The sequence below is a fragment of the Phoca vitulina genome, unplaced genomic scaffold (genome assembly GCF_004348235.1).
Source record: "Phoca vitulina isolate PV1807 unplaced genomic scaffold, GSC_HSeal_1.0 scaffold48, whole genome shotgun sequence".
Taxonomy (NCBI): domain Eukaryota; kingdom Metazoa; phylum Chordata; class Mammalia; order Carnivora; family Phocidae; genus Phoca; species Phoca vitulina.
In genome coordinates this window covers 1,113,028-1,132,096 of record NW_022589751.1, presented here as the reverse complement: position 1 = coordinate 1,132,096, position 19,069 = coordinate 1,113,028, and positions in this window count along the sequence as shown.

Here is a 19,069-nt window from a genome sequence, read left to right as displayed (position 1 = left end):
GTTTTTCTGTTTTCATTTCATGTTGTAAAATTGGGGAAGAGGCATCTGGTTTAGAGAGGATAGGGAATGGGGAGGAAGAAAAAAGCTAAGCATGTAGAGGGTAAAATATCTGCCTCCATTGGACAGATTTTCTTTTGAGCACTAGGCAATGTTTGCAAAATCTGTTGGCATGTCCACTATTTAGCCTTTTGTTGGTTTTGCTTCCCCACAAAGATGCTGGGGAAGCTGCAGCAGAGGAAGGATGTTTTGCTTTCTGCAAAGCGTTTATTCATTTATCGCTTCTTAGAGTACTTTCTTTGTGCTGGACACTGGGGCCTGGGTAAAAGAGTTATGTTGGAGGTAAGTGCAGAGGGTTGTGGGAGTCAAGGAAGGCTTCCTGGAAGAGGTGGTATTCAAAGGAAGAAGAGTCCTATAGGAGAACTGGGAGAGGTGAACCTTCCATGGAGCAGACCTAGAAATACAGGCCACAGGGTTGGGGTGGGGCACCTTAAAGGAACCATCAGCCTGAAGTTGGAGAACAGTGTGTTAAGTTCCATTAGCCTCAAAAACAGCTTGTTGGGGTATGCTTTGAATCACACCACAGGAATGGCATTAATTCTTCTTTAAATATTTGGTAGAATTAATCAGTGAAGACAATTGGGCTTGAAGTTTTTTTTTTTGTTTTTGTTTCTGTGGAAAGGTTTTAAGTTATGAATTCAATTTCTTTTTTGTTTTTTAAAGATTTCATTTATTTGAGAGAGAGTGAGGATAGGGGGAGGGGCAGAGGGAGAAGGAGAGAGAGAATCCCAAAGCAGACACCACACTGAGCACAGAGCCTGATGAGGGGCTCCATCTCAAGATCCTGAGATAATGACCTGAGCAGAAACCAAGAGTTGGGCGCTTAACTGAGCCACCCAGGTGCCCCATGAATTCAATTTCTTTAATAAATTTAGGGCTACTCACATTATCTGTTTTCTCTTGAGTGAGTTTTGGTAGTTTGTTATGGGCTGAATTGTGTTCCCCCCCAAATTAAAATGTGGAAGTCCTAACCCTCAGTACTTCAGAATGTGACTATATTTAGAGATCTGGCCTTTGATGAGGTAATTAAGTTAAAATAAGACATTAGGTTGGGCCCTAATCAAATATGACTGGTGTCCTTATAAGAAGAGGAGATTAGGGGGTGCCTGGGTGGCACAGTCAGTTGAAAGACCCACTCTTGGTTTCAGCTCAGGTCGTGATCTAGGGGTCCTGGGATCAAGCTCCGTGTTGGGCTCAAGCTCAGCTGGGAGTCTGCTTGGGATTCCCTCTCCCTTGTGCATGCTCTCTCTCTCTCAAACAAATCTTAAAAAAAAAAAAAAAGATCAAGACACAGGTATAGATGAAGACCTTTTGAAGACACAGGGAGAAGGTAGCCATCTACAAGCCAAGGAGAGAGGCCTCAGAAAAAACCAACCCTGTTGACACCTTGATCTTGAACTTCTAGTCTCCAGAATTATGAAAAAATAAAACTTATATTGTTTAAGACATCCAGTCTTGGTACTTTGTTATGGCAGTCCTAGCAGAGTAATACAAGGTCTCAAGGAATTTGTCCATTTCACCAAGTTGTTGAATTTATTAGCATAAAATTGTTGATAAAATGCAAAGCAAAATACAACAGATACCACCTCACATTCATTAGAATGGCTATTAAGAAAGGGGCGCCTGGGTGGCACAGCTGGTTAAGTGTCTGACTCTTGGTTTCAGCTCAGGTTGCGATCTCAGGGTCGTGAGGTCAAGCCCCATGTTGGGCTCTGTGCTCAGTATGGAGTCTGCTTAAGACTCACTCTCCCTTTCCCTCTGTGCCCCCCTCAAATAAATAAATCTTTAAAAGAAAAAAGAAATTAAGTGTTGGCAGGGATGTGAGGAAATTAAAACACTTGTGCATTTTTGGTAGGAATGTAAAATGGTACAGCCATTGTGAAAACAGGATAGCAGTTCCTCAAAAAATTTAAAATAGAATTGCCATATGATCCAGTAATTTCATTTCTGGGTGTATACTCAAAAGAATGAAATCAGGGTCTCAAAGAGATATTTATACACCCATTTTCATAGGAGCATTGTTCACAGTATCTAAAAATGTGACAGGACCCCAGATGTCCATTGGTGGATGGATTAATAAGAAAAATGTGGTGTATTGGGGGGATGGCTTAAATAGGTGGTGGGGATTAAGGAGTGCACTTGTGATGAGCACTGGTCATGTATGGAATTGCCAAATCACTATATTGTATACCTGAAATTAATATAACACTGTTAACTGTAATTAAAAAAGAAACTTAAAAAAAAAAGGTAAAATGTGGTATATATGTGCAATGGAATATTCAGCCTTAAAAAGGAAGGAAATTTTGACATACGCTACAACATGGATGAACCTTGAGGACATTATGCTAGATGAAATAAGCAAGTCACAAAAAGCAAATGTATGATTTCACTTATATGAGGTAGTTAGAGTAGCCAAAATCATAGAGACAGAAGTAAAAGGGTGTTTGCTAGAGGGTAAGGGATGGGAAATGGGGAGTTATCATTTAATGCATATAGAGTTTCAGTTTTATAAGATGAAAAGAGGGGTGCCTGGCTGGCTCAGTTGGAGAGTGTGACTCTTGATCTCGGGGTTGTGAGTTCCAGCCCCATGCTGGGTGTAGAGATTATTTAAAAATTAAAAAAAAAAAATCTTTAAAAAAAGATGAGAAGAGTTCTGTAGATGAATGATGGTGATGGTTGTACAATATTATAAATATAGTCAAATATGACTGAGCTGTAGACTCACAAATGATTAAGATAGTAAATTTCATGTATTTTACCACAATGTGGTAAAAAGTTGGAAGGAATTGGTCACAGTATTTTAATATTCTTTCTTTGTCTGTAGGCTCTGTAGTGATGTCTCTTCTTTCATTCCTGATTTTGGCAATTTGTGTCTTTTTTCTTTTTTCTGGCAAGTTTGTCTAGAGTTGTTCAATTAAAAAAACACTTCAAAGAATCTACTTTGGGTTTTATTGATTTTATTTTTTAAAAGATTTATTTGAGAGAGAGAGAGGGCACATGAGTGGGGGGGAGGGGCAGAGGGAGAGGAAGAGAGAGAATCCCAAGCAGAATCCCTGCCAAGCACAGAGCCTGACACAGGGCTCAGTCCCACGACCTGGGGATCATGACCCAGGCCAAAATGAAGAGTCAGTCACTCAACTGACTGAGCCACCCAGGTGCTCCTGTTGATTTTATTTTTTTCCACTTTCTATGTCATTGATGTTTCTGCTTTCATTTTTACTTGTTATTAAGATTGATTTGCTCCTCTTTTTAGTTCCTTTAGGTACACATTTAGATCACTGATTTTAGACCTTTATTGTTTCCTAATATAAATAGCTAATGGTATACACTTCTCTCTAAGCAATGCTTTAGTTGCATTCCACAAATTTTAAAATATTGTATTTTCATTTTGATTCAGTGCAAATATTTTCTAATTCCCTTGTGATTTTTTTATTTGACCCATTGGTAAATTAGGAATATATGGTTTAATTTCCAAATATTTGGATTTTTTTTCATAATTTTCTGTTCTTGATTTCTAGATGAGTTCTGTTTTGGTCAGAGAACATATCTGTATTATTTCAATCCTTTTCAAATTTATTGAGACTTGTTTTACGACCAGAATACAGTATATTTTGGTAATGTTCCATATAAACTCAAAAATGTTTATTCTGTTGTTGGGTAGACTCTTTCAGAAATACCAATTAGGACAGGTTGGTTGATAGTGTTAAGAGTTTTATATCCTTACTGATTTTTTTTGTCTATCAGTTAATGAATGGGTGTCAAAATGTCCAAATATAATTGTGGTTTAGTCTATTTTTCCTTTTAACTCTATCAGTTTTTCTTATACGTTTTAGAGCTCTGTTATTAGATGCATACATATTTGGATTTCTTCTTTCTTTCTTTCTTTCTTTCCTTTCTTTCTTTTTTTTTAAAGTAGGCTTCCATGCCCAGAGTGGAGCCCAACATGGGGCTTGAACTCATGATCCTGAGATCAAGACCTGAGCTGAGATCAAGAGTCAGATGCTTAACTGACTGAGCCACCCAGGTGCCCCTGGATTTCTTCTTTAATGAATTGATTCCTTTATCATCATATCTTTCTTTTTTCTTGCTAATATTCCTTCTTCTGAATTCTACCTTGTGTAATATTAATATAACTATTCTAGCTTTTTTTTCTTTGTGTTTGAAAGGTATCTATTTTCTACAGATTCTATTCTTTGGTAATGCTAGAGAAATCCTAGGCTCAGACAAAAGCCAGCAGCAACCTTGATTGATTCTATATTCTTTGTCCAGCCTCCTCTTGAGATCCAGAACCCCAAATAAATCAGTGCTCCAGGGAGTAGGTCAGAGTTCATTTCATCCTTATTTCCCCACCAGGGGATCTACATCTCAACACCTGACTTTAAGCAGAGGGATTGGAGCCAGTTCTCCATCTCACATGAAATATTTTTAGTCCCCTTACCTGTAAAAAAAAAAGCCAAGCTCCCAGGTACCTTGCCTGCTTAGGGCTCCAGCGCTCAGCAGGCTGTTCCTTCTGTATCATCTACAACGTTGCATTCCTGTCTTATTTCTGGCCCCAAACATTTATCCTAGAGTGCTTCTCTTTTAAAGTTTTATCTGTCATTGTTATGTATTGGAACATGGGCTGTGCTGAAATAGAAAGAATCTTGAAGGATGTCTTAGAGTTCTTTCATTGCAAGCCACAGAAATTACCTCTGGAATTTGCACATAGGAAGCCTGAGAGGTAGCTTATGGGGTAGAGGGACATGACCAGAATAGAAATGCAGATTTGGGCAGCAGAAACTAATGGGGACCCTGGTCCATGTTGTCCCTAAGATGAATTCCTAGATTTCTAATCATGTTCAGTCATTTTGTCACTATCCTTGAGCCAAATTCCAGGAAAGAATATCTGACTGGCATTTCTTGGGCCATCCATATTTTTCTTGGAGTAATTTAATTGACAGCCTATCCAAGACTATGTACAATGAATGTAGGAGGAAACTCAAAATAAAATTGGGGTGTGGTTTCCAGAAGACAGGAACATAGATGTTGGACAAAACAAACTATAGATGCCCATTCTACTTACTTTGCCACTACATAGGGTGAGAACAATAACAGCTAATATTTATCAAGTACTTTCAAGTACTTACTATGTGCCGGTCATTGTTGTTGGTCTTTTCCGTCTAATAACGCCTCTAAATCCTCACTACACCCCGTGAGACATGTACTACTTTGATGCTACTGATGAAGATGTTGAGGCTCAGAGAGGTTGAGCAACTTTCCTAAGGTCACATAGCTGGAATTCATATCCAATTGGTTGGGATCTAGTGTTCTTATCCTGAGCCACTGAGTCACACTGCCTCCGGACTCAAGTGCATCTTCGTACACTTGATTGAACATTAAGACAGTGCAGGGAGAGCACCTAACAGTGCTCAGTCCATGGTGCTTGTTCATTGTCTGACCAGGTTGGTCAATGTGGGGCTAATGGAACTCACTAGGTTTCCTACATATGTGGGGAGTGAGAGGAGATAATGTGAGCTATTTTTGTTTTGAATACCCCAGGAAAATTTTGTCATAAGAGGGAATTCTCAAACAATGGAGGCCAGAGTTGAACTGTGTTACAAATTGTCTGCCTTCCATGCTGTTTGTCACCTTTATTTCCAGCTGAAGTGCAAAATGAAAATACCCTGCAGTCACTTCCTTCTCAGAATCACTGGGCCCAAAAGAAAGGCCAAAGAAAACAGATGCTGCTGCTTTGTTACGGAGGATCTTAAAAACCAGACTTCATCTTTTACCCGATGGGAAAAGAATATATGTCCTTTGAGCAAAAATGGACACTCAGGATAATAATAAGGAATAATAAGCCCTAACATTTATTGATGGCTTAACAGTGTGCCAGGATCCCAGCTCTGCTCCGTATAGTCTTTCATTTTTATCCTTATAATAGTCCAATCAGGAAGGTGTTATTACCTCTTCCATTTTATCAATGAAAAAAACCGAGCATTGTGAGGATGAGTAATTTTTCGTCCATACAGATCCTAAGAGGGGGCTAACTTTCACACCCAGGCTCCGAATCTCCACCCCGAACTCTGCCTATGGTGTTGCTGACAAAGAAAATAGCCATCTTTTCTTTTCTCTGTGCCCCAAGTCTGTAAAATGATACATATGCTTCTATTTGACCAACCTTCAAAGCATTTTCTCAAACATGTGTGCCCAAGGTTGTCTTGTTCAGGAAGGGGATTGGGGGGGGGCACCTTTTTTTGTTGCTGCAGGGGGAGATTTAATTTACATAGCAGCTACTTGGGGCCCAGTCAGAGCTGGGACAGTGGGGGGATCTATAACCAGGGGGCACCCCCCACCCCTTCCCTTGAAGGCCAGTTCTGACAGACACTTAGATGGGGCTCCCTGGGTTGTGCAGAGGATGCTCCAGTCAAAAGAAGGTGTGGAAATAAGGTTGTCCCCGAAGTTGTGGGAAGTCCATGACCTGGAAATGGTTGTCCACATGAGGACTGGGGGGCACATTTTGCTGAAATCTTACAGCCTGTTGAAATGTGTGCTTTAAACAACAAAGGGGCTGTCCATACTGTGAGTCTGCATGCCAGGGCGGGTATAACTCAGGTTCTGAGCACGTCAAGCTGTCTGGAAAATAGCAACCATCACTGTGACAAACTGAACAACAAATTGGGAAATGTGCAATTTTCCCAAACATATCAACGTTACAATAATTTTTCTCAGGAAAAACGCCACCACATATATTTCTGTACCTTTGCCCAAAGCTCTAACATGTTTGGACACCTTCACATCTAACGAAGCAGGTCCGAGTGTTCTCGGCCACCTCTGCTGCCTCTCTCCCTTGTCCATCAGCACACGGCTTGTCCACACCAGTTGTTTGGCTTCATCTGGATTGCACAGGCAGAGTAGGTTTGAGTCCTGACTCTGCCCCCTGCCAGCCTTGTGGCCAGGAGCAAGTTGCTTCACTCTGTGAAACAGTTTTAAAAAATCTGGATAGCAAGTCTCATTAGCTCCCAGGTTGCTGAGAGCTCATTAACATACACGATGAGCATGGTATGGTTTCCTCACTTAAAACCGGTACTGCAGCGAAGCCTCCTGGCCTGCGGTCCACGTTTGCCTGGAATTGAGACAAGGGAGGAGTTTGCTGTCTGAGAAAATAGGAAAGTGTTTGCTTCTGTAGGGGGGAGGTTGCAGAGCCCCTGGGGGGGGTGGGGGGGGGGAGGAGGAGGATGTGCCAGGCAGCGGGGACAGAGAAGAGCCTTGGGAGTGCAGACACATGATGAAGACTTCTAAAGTCATTGCTGTGGGGTATGTGATTGAAGCCCTCCCCTCTCTCCTAGGGAAGCTTCCATAAATTCTACTTTGTGCATGGTCACCTCTGGGTAGTGGGTGTATTTGGGGGTGCCCTAAGAGGAAGATAAAGTGAGTGACAAGTCAGCTGTTGGAGAGGTGGGAAGGTCAAGTCCCACGCTGGAGTGGTGTGTGCCGGGAGCTGCAGGGAGCTGTGGGGGGAGATGACCCAGGCCCCCCGGCTGCTCTTAGCTGCTGTAGCAATGGCTCTTTTTCTGAGCACCCACTGTTGTGTTTGGTGGCTGATCCAGTGAACACCATTTTGGTTCCAAGTGGTAGGAAACCCAACTCACGCTGACCTAAGAAAAGCCAATCCCTGTGGCCTGGGGGGTGTTGTGCTCTGATTAGCTGGCCATGAGATTCAGCTGCCACAGGGCAAAGAGGGGCATCCCAGGTGGACCCCATAGACTAAGAGTAGGGGAGAGGTGGGTTCCGCAAACAACAGGACTGTTAACTGGACGAAGGTGGCATCGAGGCAGCAGAAGTGAAAAGCTGTTCACCAGAAAGGAGAGAGCCAAGAGCTCCACAGTTCTAGAGATTTTCCAGGTACCAAGAACCTAGGGAGATAGTTTTCTCCAGCAGGTCAACTGATCCCCAAAGGGAGATGCTAAGAAATTGTCAGCAACCATTCATACATCCTAACAAGCACTTTTCACCAAGGCAAGTGTTTGTTTGTTTTTTAAATTTCTACAGAAAACCACTGAGATTAGATGCTTTGGAAAGCATTTTTCAGAACAAGGGAAAATAGTGGTCTCTCCAAGGACACTTTCCAAGAAGGCCACACTATTTAAAAGCCAGGGGGCTGCCGAGCTTTAGTGCCACTCCACAGCTGGCTTCAGAAATTACAGCAATCAACAAGTAGTTTGGATATTTTTCCACTGTGAATTGTGGTATTTAGCTCATTTAACTCATTTAATACATTTCCCCAGTGATGCCGATTTCCTAATGAATATTTAAATGACTGGAACATTTTAAAGACAAGAATCAGTCAAGCCTTGGAGCCTGATCATCAGCTGCTCTGAGGCTCCTTTGGTCTTATTTAGGCTCTCACTTTATTTTGGTGAATTTTGAAATGTGTTGCACAAACCTGGTTAATTTCATATGTGCCCTTTAACTGGGTTATTGTTGTCATCCACTGTTCTTGAAGTAGACTCCCAGGAGGTCCATTTTGGGAAAATTACAAAAATAGCCTGAGTCCCATTCCAGCAAAGAGGGGGTTGGAGATGGAATGCTTAGGCTTGGGGTCCTGTGGGTGAGCTCTCTGCCCCCAGGCGCGGCCACCTCTCGGCTGTACAAGAGAGCCTGGCAGCATCCCTCACCTCTGCTGGAACTCAGTCTTCCCGCCCAGTAAGAGAGAATACTTAACTGTGTAGGGCTGTAAAGGAGCTCCCTTTTTTGCCTTTTCTTATTTTTATTGTTTAATAAACAAAATAGCAAGTGCTCATTGTAAAAAATTCAAACAATATAGAAGTATATAAAGTAAAAAGGAAACTTTTCCTCCTACCTACTTACCTTTCTCAGATAAACCTGGTCAAGGGTCCTGACATATTTTTACTTGTGGAAATGTGTGTATACACACTATATACACATGGCAAAATTGTTCACATGAGTTCACATGAGTCCATACAATATGCACATCTTTGCAAAACCAGCCCCTATAGGTAGATATACACAGTATCTTGTCCTTTTTACAATTGTTCAAATAGTTTGGAGAAAAGAGGCAATTGACTTTTTTCTTTTGGTAACAGTTTTATGGATGTATGATTCACATGTCATACAATTCACCCATTTAAGGTGTCCAGTTCAATGGTTTTCAGTATATTCACTGACTTGTAGAACAATCAATTACAGAATATTTTCATTATGTCAAAGAAACTCCATATGCTATCACATCCTTAATCCTCCATCCTGCAGCCCTATGCAGCCACTGATCTACTTTCTATTTGTCTATTTGCCTTCTTGGGCATTTCATAGGAATGGAATCATATAAGATGTGGTCTTTTATAATTGGCTTACTTCACTTAGCATAATGTTTTCTTTTTTTTTAAGAATTTATTTATTTATTTTGATAGAGAGAGAGAGAGAGGGAACACAAGCAGGGGGAGTTAGAGAGGGAGAAGCAGGCTTCCCGCTGAGCAGGGAACCCCATGCGGGGCTAGATCCCAGGACGCTGGGATCATGACCTGAGCCGAAGGCAAACGCTTAACAACTGAGCCACCCAGGCACCCCTAGCATAATGTTTTCAAAGTTTATCCATGTTGTAACATGTATCAGCAATTCATTCTTTTTTGGCTGAACAATACTCCATTGTATGGATACACCACATTTTGTTTATCCACTTATCAGCTGATGGACATTTGGGTTATTTCTAACTTTGGCTATTACTCATAAATATGCTATGAACATTCATGTACAACTTTTTGTGTCAACATATGTTTTCATTTCTCCATCTCAGGATCCCGGGATCATGACCCAAGCCCAAGGCAGACACTTAACCGACTGAGCTGCCCAGGCACCCCTTGACTTTTTGATAATAGCTGTCCTAATGGGTGTGAATGATATCTCACTGTGGTTTTGATTTGCATTTCCTTGATTACTAACGATGAGCATCTTTTCATGTGCTGTCAGCCATTTGTATATCTTCTTTGAAGAACTGTCTACTCAGATTCTCTGCCCATTTAAAAATTGGGTTGTCTTTTTATTATTGAGTTGTAAGAATTCTTTATGTATTCCAGATACAAATCCTTTAACAGATTTATGATTTAAAAAATGTTCTCCCAGTCTGTAGGTTGTCTTTTTACTTTCTTGATGGTATCCTTCGAAAGACAAAAGTTTTTAATTTTGATGAAGTCCAATTTATTTTTTTCTTTAGCTGCTTGTGCTTTTGGTGTAATATCTAAGAAATCATTGCCATATCCAGGGTCATGAAGATTCACCCCTACGTTTTCTTCTAAGAGTTTCATAGTTTGGGTTCTAACATGCAGGTCTTGCATTCATTTTGAGTTAATTTTTGTATTTGGTATGAGGTTAGGATCAAATCTCATTCTTTTGCATGTGGCTGTCCAGTTGTCCCAGCACCATTTCTTAAGGGAAACAGACTTTTGGATCTTTCTCCACATACTGAATTCTCTCTTTAGTGCAAACAGTCTTTCAGTTGATTTTTTTTTCCAGTTAATTCTTATTTTTCATGTCTCCAATGACCCTCTTCTATGCTAGGATCTGGTTTCTCTGTTGATCTAAACCCAAGTGCTTTATTTTATAAAACATTATTTTTGAAAAAAATGCTATTTTTGAATAGATAATATATACAAATTTAAATTTAAATACAAATTTACTAGATAAAAAGGCTGTATGATGGAAAGGTCTCCCTTTCACTGCTGTCCCTCTACTACACCAGGCCTTCCAACCTAGATGTAGCTACTTCCTGCTTCTTGGTGTTTTATGCACGTATTTATATACATATGTATATATATGTTTATACATATGTTCTTTCTCTTTTTTTCACAAAGTGTAGTATAGTACATATACTCTTCTGAGTCATGCTTTTTATGATTTTCTGACTTAAACAATATACGTTGGAGATCCTTCCATAACAGTACTCCAAAGATCTGTTTTCTTCTAGGACACGCAAGACTCCATTGTATGAATGAACTGGGGTTTATTCAATCAGTCCCTTGTGAGTGGACATGGGGCAGCTTTTTATTATAAGCCATCCTGTAAAGAATTTTTGTACATGTAGAAACTCATATGTGTAAATGTGTATCTTTAGGATCTGAAGAATCTATTAAGTGAGGTTAAACATCTTTTCCTGTTTAAGGACCCTTCATATTTCCTTTTCTGTCAATTGTCTCTTCATGTCCTTTGCCTTTTTTCTGTTGGGTTTCTGGTCTTTTTCTCATTGATTTGTGGGAGCTCTGTTTAGATTGAAGATACAAGTTGAAAATACTTTTCACTATCTGTATTTTAACTTCAATGTTATTTGCATTTTTTAAAAACCACAAAATTGTTTTTACTCCTATGGAATTGAATTTATCTTATGTGTTCTTCTCTGTCTTTGGGTTTTGAGTCACACTTAAAAAGGTCTTCTTGATTCCAAGTTTAAAAAATATTTCAAGTTTGTGGTTTTATTTACTACATTTAAATATTTGATCCATCTGGAATTTATTCTCAGTAAAGTTCGATAGGAATCCAGCTTTTGTCCAGATGGCTACCCAGTTGTCTACAACAATTCTAGAAGAAACACTCTTCTCCACTGACTGGAAAAGCCCTTTCTCATACCCTACATTCCTGTTGGTCAATTTCAGATTTCTATTCTATTTTTCACTACTGCTTTTTTTATATTTCAATATAAACTTTATAATCAGTTTTTCTTGTTTCTAAAAAGGCCTGTTGGCATTTTAATTTAATTTAACATGACATTTATAGATTAATTTAGGGAGAGTTGATGTTTTATGATGAGCCTGCCGGTAGTGTCTAGGAGGAGGTAGGAGGTATGAGGAGAAGGGCTTTTGAACTGCCTAGAAATATTCCCAGACCTACGACACTCAGCTTGTCACAAGACTAGGCGTGATAAGCCTCCCATGATGACTGAGCCCCCTTTAATGCATATAGCAGACATCCTGTGAGTGTGTGGCTTTGTGCCCACATGTGGCTGAGGCCTCACATTAGCTGTTCTTTCCGTCTTAATAATAAGATGTTTTAGGGCACACTACTGCTTGGCTGAACATCCCTTTTTCCCTGTTCCTTTTGCAGCAAGGTTTGGCCATGTGAATGGATGATCGTGTGGGGCTTTTGAGAATTCTTCTTAAAAGGAAGGAGAGGGGTGCCTGGGTGGCTCAGTCAGTTAAGCGAGTCTGCCTTCAGCTCAGGTCACGATCCCAGGGTCCTGGGATGGAGCCCCGTGTGGTTGGGCACCGTGCTCAGCGGGGAGTCTGCTTCTCCCTCCCCCTCTGTCCCTTCCCCCTGCTTGTGCTCATGCTCAGGAAGGGAAACCCTTCTTCTTGCCCCTTCCTCTTTCTGGCTGCCTGCAACACAACCTGATGGCTGCAATTCAGTAGCTATCATGGACCTGGAGGCTTGATGCTAAGATGTTGGAGTGGTGAGGTTGATGGAGTCAGGGTCTCTGGAGCAGCAACCACAGCCTGGCCTACTGTATTAGTCAGGCTTCTCCAGAGACACAGGACCAAGAGGAGATATATATGCATTTGTGTATTTATATATAAATACATTATATATCTATAATATTTGTGTATAGGGGCATGTGTATATATATATGTAATACATGTATACACATTATCCATATATATGTATATTAGAGAGAGAGAGAGAGAAATGTATTATAAGGAATTGGCTCACGTGATTACGGAGGCCGAGAAGTCCCACAGTCTGCCATCCGCAAGCTGGAGACCCGGGAGAGCCAGTTGTATAGTTACAGTTCCAGTGTGGGGGCCTGAGAACCAGGAGAACCAGTGGTGTAAGTTCTAACTGAACTGCAGCAGAAGACTGATGTCCCAGGTCAAAGAGTTAGGCAGAGAGAGTGAATTCTCCTTTACGCTGCCTTTTGTTCTAGTCAGGCCCTCAAGAGATGGGATGAGGCCCACCTACATTGGGGAGGGCAGTCTAGTTTACTCAGTCAACAGATTCAAATGTTAATCTCAACCAGAAACACCCTCACAGACACACCCAAAATAACATTTAAGCAAATATCTGGGCACCCTGTATCCCACCCAAGTTGACTCATAAAATGAACCACCACAACTTTTTCCTGCTTCTCACTGGTTTCAACCACTGTTACTTTGGGTTTTTCTTCCACGTGCTGCTGAACTTGATTCCACTCATCTAGAGCACACAGGCAAGAAAAGAGAGAGTCTTGACTGAGGAGCTCCTCGGGCAGAGGCGTGGGGAGACCAGCAAGCATCCTCAGCATAGAGCGCCGCACCGTAGGAGCCGACCGCCCGTGAGGTTGTACCCGGTGCCTCAGGCCAGAGAGGGGAGGAAGCAAGGAAGGCTTCACGCAGGGCTGGATGGGTAAGTGGGACCTGAAGCTTAGGCAACAGTTTTTCAGCCAGAGAACACAGCCTGGGCATTTCAGGAGCAGCAAGAAGCACGAGAAAGGCAGAAACAAGAAAGGCGTGGTGTATGTTCAGGAACTGTGAGTAATGTGGGGTAACCAGATTGGGTGTGCATCGGCTAAGGTCTAGGTCCGCGGCAGGGCTTAAAAGGTGTGAGAAACCATAATGAATTTGGGGTGCAACTTGCAGTACGATAATGATTGTAGCTCAGAAACACACTTTTAGGTTTAAAAAGAAAGTTAATGGAGAAAGAAGCACTTGGTAAAACATTTCTAGCTGGGGTTCTCGCCACCTGGTTGTCTCCATGTAGGACATGCTCACGTCAGTGACAGAGGCTCACTTGGCAGCAGGCTCACCCCACTGGGGACGGCCAGGGTAGCATCTTCGTCTCCGCAGAAGGTGTCTGCAGTTTGAACAAGGCTGAAATCTGACACAGCCTTAGGCAGGTGCGGCCTTTCCCTCAGCCCTCCTCCTCTGTCCTCAGGTGCTGCTGACGGCCGCCCTGGGCTGGAGTCTGCCTCTTCTGCCAAGTGAGGAGTACCTGGGTTGGTTTTCATCCAGGGTAAAAGACCTACTAATAGAAGTACGGGTTTTTCATAAACAGATATACATAGAGAAGGGCAAGTAATTTTTATTTTTAATTTTATTTTTGTATGCATAACCCAAATGCTGCCCGACTCTTCTTGGTTCATGGGTACAATTAAACGATTAGCAACAAAAGGCCAAGTTTGCTCAACAGTGTCTTCCTGCCTGGCTAAAGGACAAGTGCCCTTCATTGTGCCCCCTTCTCTGGACAGGAGTGATGGGGAGATGCACCCCAATGGTCTCCCACCCTGCTCTGGGCCTCTGACAGGCTTTTTCCGTAGGGAGTCACTTCCAGCACGTTCCAGGGCCACCGCCTTCTAAGGCGCGGCTGTACACACCTGAGGGGTATACGCCCTCCCCCCTTAAGCCTGCCTGCAGCCCAATGGTAGACACAGACTGAGAAGAAGAATAGATTCCTCTCCCTACATCACAGCTCAGATGTCAAGAGCTTGCTGGAGGCTCTGGGATCACTGGTCACATTCACGGAGTACCGGCCACACGTGGCTTCCCAGCCCAACCCCCAGCCTGCCTCCGTGCTCCAGAGACCAGCTTCTCTCACACCCCAGGGGGATTTCCAAGCCCTCCTCATCTCTTTGGAATCTGGGAGGCCCAGAGGGAAGAAACATTCCATCTCACCTGTCTTCCTATTCCTGCCCAGCATTACTGAGGGAGGGCAATTCCATTCCCTTCACAGGGAACCCCACCTCTCCCTGTTGGGATGTGGTCTCTCCCTAACACCCCAGTCCCATGTTTGGCAGTTGGCTTATGTGCACTGGAATCAATAGACTCACATGTTAAAATGCAGATTCCTGGGACCCATCCCAGACTCATTAAATCAGAGCATAGGAGAACATCCGACACTGTAACATCAGTGCATTCCTTTAAGGAGTCAGGCGGTTTTGGTCCTAAATATTATATACTGGGGGCATGAGTAATACAGCCTGGACTCGATACTCCCGTGCGGAGCAGAGGCTGGGACTTACCATTCCTCTTAGGCTTCTGGGTCTCCACTCTTGACCTCTTCTGAACAGCCACTCAAACAGGAACACGTACTTTCAAAAAGGCCCATGATGATGCAGGCACCTATAGTCCAATACCTACCTCACTAAGAGAAGGAGCATTTCCCATCAGGAAATGGGATCCAGGGATTCAGCTCTGCCTACAGCTGGGCCCCCTTGTACCTGATCACAGAGAACAATAAGGCTCTTTAGGCACTCAGCTTCTCAAATGTCTTCATTTCAGAGATCTGCAAACAGTCTTTGCTTTTCATTTGCGTAATCAAATAGTAGGGTCAAGTGGTTTCACTAGGATGGGAGGGCCGGCCGTGGGCCTCATGGGAAGGGTGACCTCGTCACTTATGGGGATAATTACAGCCAGGCTGAAGGTGTAACCAGGAGGGGTTTCAGGCAACCAGGAACAGATGATAATCCTGTTGGTGGGCCAGATATGGTATTTTCAGTTTTGCTTCTTGTGTTTTGGTTGGCACTGTGTTTTTCAAAAAATTGAGCCCACACTTTAAAACCAAAACTTTCAAATAAAAATCTAGATTTTCACTCTTCTAGGAAAACTCAGAGCGTCGATAACCCTCGGGCCTGCCGGCTCCCACCACGGCAGCAGTTTGGCCCATGCGGCCATCCCAGCCCCTACTCCCCCCACAGCGTCCCTCATGCCGCCGGTGCCCAAGGTCGTCCTTGTGCTGTTAGCCCTCTTGTTTCTTTTCACCTGCTTAGTGCCACTCAGCCTTTGCTGCCCCGACTGTGGCCTCCGGGCTGGGGGGTGAGCTGTGACCCCCACGAAGGAGAATTCAGGACTCTCTTCCTTTCAGAACATGAGCTTACCGCCAGGACTGGAGCGCCTGGTCACACTGCTCTCCAAATAACCACAATCGACTTTTCCCCTTGAAATGTTCAAACTATCTGGGAAGAACATTTGCTTTTGCTTTATGCCAGCCACCTGGGCCAGCATTTGCTTGTCTTTCACCTGGATTTGGTCACCTGTGTATTTCTTCTGGAAGCATGGCACCCACAGGGTGTACACATGTCCCCCGAGATTTTCTCCCCCAAAGAGCAGGGGGCTTTGTGCATCAAATCCCAGTATTACTTTGGGATAGGTGTCCATGGGAGGAGCCTTTGCTAGCAAGGGTACGCAGAGTCCTTTGGGGCCCCCCTCCATACACCCACTGCTCAAATGTCCCGGCAGCTCACCTTGGGAACTGATTTTTCACACAGTTCTCTTAGATATGGACTTACCACATATTGTTTGTGAAGGTTTTAAGGGTGAAACCACCAAAAGAGCAGGTACAGCCAGTGAGGCCCCAGGCAGCAAGCCCAGGGAGACTCCTAAAAACTTCATTCTTTTTACATTTTAAAATAGAATAAACAGGCTTAGAGATTCCAAATTTCACTTAAAATAGCCCATAAGTTAGAGCTATGTTTCTAATTTTATTAAAAGACAGTAAAGACGTCTTCTACTAAAGAGACACTTTCTTTACACGTTTTCATGTCACACACTGAAATTGATTTGGCATCTTAATAAACTTAAAATATGAGTTAATTAAGTGGCATTTTAAAAGCATTAAGAGGCACCTGAATGTCTAGCCTGTTGAAGCACAGAAGGGCTTTTGCCTTCAATCAGGAGCGAGCCATGTTTCCTGTTTCTTTGCAGGGAGACAGATGTTCAAAAAGACATAAGACAGAGGAAGATGAAGGAGGATTTGGGCACATTTCTTTAGACTGAAAAATTGATTACATTTCCAAAGAGAAAGCTCTGCTTAATCAATGACAGAGAACGGCTAGGTTATATAGACAGATGTCCTCTATGTCAAATTCTTGGTTTTTAAAAAAGATTTTTAATTAATTTATTTATTTGAGAGAGAGTGAGAAGAAGCAGGGAGGAGGAGCAGAGGGAGAGAGAGGAGCAGACTCCCTGCCGAGCAGGGAGCCCGATGCGGGGCTCGATCCCAGGCCCCAGAGATCATGACCTGAGCCCAAGGCAGACGCTTAACCGACTGAGCCACCCAGGGGTCGGATTTTATTTTAAATGTGTATTTGAAAAGCACCCTCAAGCCCAACACACACACACTCAACACACAAAGTAAAAATTCCACCACTGAAAACATTTACAATATGCAAGAAATAAAAGTCCTGCCGCCCCCTCCCCCCTCCCCCCAAGCCTACCACCCAGAGGTAACCCTGTGACTTTTTCTGGTAATGCTGATTCATAACTCATTTAACTCTGATTGAAACTGGAGCACAGCATCCTGGGCACAGGCATCTCCCAGAAGCTTTGTGCACTCGAGTTTGTCTTAGAATCGTGTGCAATCTTGCCTTACCTGCCCTTCTGCTCTGGTCAGGGAGGGAAGGAGAGCAGGTTGGTGGGGTTGCAGCTCTGAGGCCACAAATACAGGCTGGGATGGAGCGTGTCAGGGGAGGGTAAGGAGGCTGCCTGCTGGAGCTTTTGTTCAACACGGGGGCTGCAGAGCCCAAGGCGGGGGCAAAGTCCTTGGAGCCGAAATTACTGCACTGAATGCAGATAGGAAATCTTGCAATTTTATTTCTTAGTAGAAAAAGTTATGGCAGTGAAAGTAGGAATCATTGTTCAAGGAGGAGGAAATTTCCTGATTCATGACAGAATGCTTAGACAAGGGACACCTGGGTGGCTCAGTTGGTTAAGCGTCTGCCTTTAGCTCAGGTCATGATCCCAGGGTCCTGGGATTGAGCCCCACATTGGTCTCCTTGCTCAGCGAGGAGCCTGCTTCTCCCTCTCCTGCCACTCCCACTGCTTGTGCTCTCTCTCTTTCTCTGACAAATAAATAAATAAAATCTTAAAAAAAAAAGAATGCTTAGACAAATGTTTTAATCACACAGGAAGAGGATCAACATAAAATGTGAAATTAAAAAATAGATACATAATTGGGTACATACAATGTGATCCTGAATGAGTGAAATCAATTTCTCTGTTTATCTATCTCTTAATGAATAATCAGACAGAAATCAAAGAAAACCAAATTGAAATATACCAAAACATTATCAAATTTGTACTTTATCCTCACCTATATTTTTCCATTTTACTGTAATGAAAATGTATTTCTCTTGGAGTAAAATGTTCATACGAAAGCAGAATGCTACCTCTATAATAACTTAAACTGGTTTTTGAGAAAGAGGGACTAAATCGAGGGTTACTAAAGACGTGTGAAAACCGGCACCAGACACCAGGAGGAAAGTTTTTTAGCCTCAGGTTCTCAGTGAGGATGATTAAATATTTCCAGAGTCCTAAGTGATGGTAATCTCTGAATGAAACCTGGGCTGAAAATTAAAATTACATCCCCCTTCTCCTCACATACGAGAGAGAACTTGTACAGTGGTTTCATCGCCTCCCAGATGGCCTTTGAAGTTCTGGGGTGCAGGGGGCTTGAGGCCACCAGGAGGGATGGAAAGGGTGGCTCCCCAGGTACACGGAAACCACAGGGAGCAGGGTGGCTGCCTCCCTGGGGGGGTGTGTGCTCCGAGCCCTGAAAGCTCTTCTCTTTCACCAGGGCGCCCAGAGTCTTCTGTGAAGGAACCCTCTTTCTCCTATTTCTCCTCCAAGGTGTGATGCCTTTTTACCATGACCTCACATTTAACGTCATCAGATCAATATCTGCATTTCTCTATAGAAGAACGTGTGCTACAGTTGGGTGTCTCGGACCTGAAAGTACAAAGAACATCATATTGACATGGCTGATTTTTACACTGACCATAACTGAAATCCTTCCTTAACTCCGCAAGGCTGTGTTTTCCCCCAGACGAATACGGAGCCGCATGACCCTTCTGCCCTGCGTTCTTCTGGGCCCTCTTCAGAGCGGCTCGTTGGACTGGCGAATGCAAAACAAGGCAGATAATTTTCTTGTTCTAAAGAATAACTGATGATTTGACTTTAGGTACGTGTATATGAACATTTAAAATACGATTGCACTGGGAGCAAGAAACCAACCTGTAGAGATAGCCGGGTTTCCAAATACTGACATTAACTTTTGGTTC